The sequence below is a fragment of the Pecten maximus genome, chromosome 5, assembly GCF_902652985.1.
Source record: "Pecten maximus chromosome 5, xPecMax1.1, whole genome shotgun sequence".
NCBI lineage: Eukaryota > Metazoa > Mollusca > Bivalvia > Pectinida > Pectinidae > Pecten > Pecten maximus.
Window position 1 is genome coordinate 4,992,379 of NC_047019.1, and position 3,542 is coordinate 4,995,920.

Consider the following 3,542-nt stretch of genomic DNA (forward strand, 5'->3'; position numbering starts at 1 on the left):
TTCGCAAAAGTATTGCGTTTAAACGCAATAAATTTATTTTTTTACATATAACATTTGGCACCAATGGGCTTCCGTAATTTGGCACCAATGGGCTTCCGTAGTAAAGCACTCAACTTTATCAACTAATTTTGACTACTTCTATAAGGAAACCGCTCCTCTGCCTCTAAGGGGTTGTCTTTCTACTCTATACAGCTGCAGACGGGTCGGGACCTCTCTATCAATTTACAACCAGACATAATCTCAGAGTGAAATATACACCGACTGACATACACGGGTATGTGATCCCTATCTTTAACAACATCCGCCCCTTTTTATGCATTAGAGTTTAACCCCCGAAATCGTTCGATTAAATATCCAATAAAAAGTGTTATTGTGTTCTTCTTGATCAATATTTGAAATTTATTAGATATTCAAAATGAGTAAAATGGTTTTCTGTTCTGGGTGATAGACAGGCTTTAAACTTGACTAATATATACACAGACACGCAAGGTGTCTTATATTGCAGACGGCAAATCATTTTATTTTTCACTTTCTCGAGATCCGCTCAAGATACCTGTATACGATTGCAAAATAATAAAAAGAAAAAACGTGACAATGCCTTAAGGCATCATTCTTATATGATTGTTCTAAATGTCTTACTCCAGAAAAATTTTTGAAATTGAAGTAAATATTGATTGTAATATACAATCAGGTGGTACAAGATTAAATACTGCGTCGTCCTGTGTGCGTCTCACAGCGAGCGTCCGTCGTCTTGTGTCCGTCTCACAGCGTTCATCGTTCTGTGCCCTCTCACGGCGTCCGTCGTCTTGTGTCCGTCTCACTGCGTCCGTCGTCTTCCGTCCCTCTCACAGCGTCCGACGTCTTGTGTCCGTCACAAAGTGTCTGACGTCTTGTGTCCGTCTCACAGCGTCCATCCTCTTTTGTCCGTTTCACAGAGTCCGTCATCTTGTGTCCGTCTCACAGTGTCTGACGTCTTCCGTCCCTCTCACAGAGTCCGTAGACTTGTGTCTGTCTCACAGCGTCCGTCGTCTTGTGTCCGGCGTCTTGTGTCTGTCTCACAGTGTCCGTCTCACAGTGTCCGTCGTCTTGTGTTCGTCGTCTTGTGTCCGTCATATTGTGTCCGTCGTCAAGTGTCCGTCATCTTGTGTCCGTCTCACAGCGTCCGTCGTCTTGTGTCCGTCGTCTTGTGTCCGTCATCTTGTGACCGTCGTCAAGTGTCCGTCATCTTGTGTCCGTCGTCAAGTGTCCGTCATCTTTTGTCCGTCTCACAGCGTCCGTCGTCTAGTGTCCGTCGTCAAGTGTCCGTCTCACAGCGTCCGTCGTCTTGTGTCCGTTATCTTGTGTCCGTCATAATGTGTCCGTCTCACAGCGTCCGTCGTCTTGTGTCCGTCATCTTGTGTCCGTCATCTTATGTCCGTCATCTTGTGTCTGTCTCACAGTGTCCGTCGTCTTGTGTCCGTCATCTTGTGTCCGTCTCACAGCGTCCGTCGTCTTGTGTCCGTCATCTTGTGTCCGTCATCTTGTGTCTGTCTCACAGCGTCCGTCGTCTTGTGTCCGTCATCTTGTGTCCGTCATCTTGTGTCCGTCGTCTTGTGTCCGTCGTCTTGTGTCAATTTTACGGCGTCCATCCTCTGTTTGTCCAGCTCAATGCGCCCGTCCATCCAAATATATATAACTGATCGATGATCGGTGAAGGGGCGCCTTCTACTGAGTTCTTGCTGAAATTCGGACTGCACCACATTCAATATGGCAGTCATAGCGTCCATCTTGAATTTCATGTTAGGTTTACCAGAAAAGAAAGTTCCAATGAAGCAGGATTTTCCCTCAATTTTGTATGATCCACATAATTGTTTATAATAAAAAGTGTGTATTGTGTTCTTCTTGATCAATATTTGAAATTTATTAGATATTCTAAATGAGTAAAATGGTTTTCTGTTCTGGGTGATGGACAGGCTTTAAGCTTGACGAATCTATACACAGACACGCAAGGTGTCTTATTTTGCAGACGGGAAATCATTTTATTTTTCACTTTCTCGAGATCCGCTCAAGATACCTGTATACGATTGCAAAATAATAAAAAGAAAAAACGTGACAATGTCTTAAGGCTTCATTCTTATATGATTGTTCTAAATGTCTTACTCCAGACAAAATTTTGAAATTGAAGTAAATATTGATTGTAATATACAATCAGGTGGTACAAGATTAAATACTGCGTCGTCCTGTGTGCGTCTCAAAGCGGGTGTCCGTCGTCTTGTGTCCGTCTCACAGCGTTCATCGTTCTGTGCCCTCTCACGGCGTCCGTCGTCTTGTGTCCGTCTCACTGCGTCCGTCGTCTTCCGTCCCTCTCACAGCGTCCGACGTCTTGTGTCCGTCTCAAAGTGTCTGACGTCTTGTGTCCGTCTCACAGCGTCCATCCTCTTTTGTCCGTTTCACAGAGTCCGTCGTCTTGTTCCGTCTCACAGTGTCTGACATCTTCCGTCCCTCTCACAGAGTCCGTCGACTTGTGTCTGTCTCACAGCGTCCGTCGTCTTGTGTCCGGCGTCTTGTGTCTGTCTCAAAGTGTCCGTCTCACAGTGTCCGTCGTCTTGTGTTCGTCGTCTTGTGTCCGTCATATTGTGTCCGTCGTCAAGTGTCCGTTATCTTGTGTCCGTCTCACAGCGTCTGTCGTCTTGTGACCGTCGTCTTGTGTCCGTCGTCTTGTGACCGTCGTCAAGTGTCCGTCATCTTGTGTCCGTCGTCAAGTGTCCGTCATCTTGTGTCCGTCGTCAAGTATCCGTCATCTTGTGTCCGTCGTCAAGTGTCCGTCATCTTTTGTCCGTCTCACAGCGTCCGTCGTCTAGTGTCCGTCGTCAAGTGTCCGTCTCACAGCGTCCGTCGTCTTGTGTCCGTTATCTTGTGTCCGTCATAATGTGTCCGTCTCACAGCGCCCGTCGTCTTGTGTCCGTCATCTTGTGTCCGTCATCTTATGTCCGTCATCTTGTGTCTGTCTCACAGTGTCCGTCGTCTTGTGTCCGTCATCTTGTGTCCGTCATCTTGTGTCCGTCTCACAGCGTCCGTCGTATTGTGTCCGTCATAATGTGTCCGTCTCACAGCGTCCATCGTCTTGTGTCCGTCATCTTGTGTCCGTCATCTTGTGTCCGTCATCTTGTGTCTGTCTCACAGCGTCCGTCATCTTGTGTCCGTCGTCAAGTGTCCGTCATCTTGTGTCCGTCTCACAGCGTCCGTCGTCTTGTGTCCGTCATCTTGTGTCCGTCGTCAAGTGTCCGTCATCTTGTGTCCGTCTCACAGCGTCCGTCGTCTTGTGTCCGTCATCTTGTGTCCGTCTCACAGCGTCCGTCGTCTTGTGTCCGTCGTCTTGTGTCCGTCATCTTGTGTCCGTCTCACAGCGTCCGTCCTCTTGTGTCCGTCGTCTTGTGTCCGTCATCTTGTGTCCGTCGTCAAGTGTCCGTCATCTTGTGTCCGTCTCGCAGCGTCCGTCGTCTAGTGTCCTTCTCACAGCGTCCGTCGTCCTGTGTTCGTCTTACTGCGTCCGTCGTCTTGTG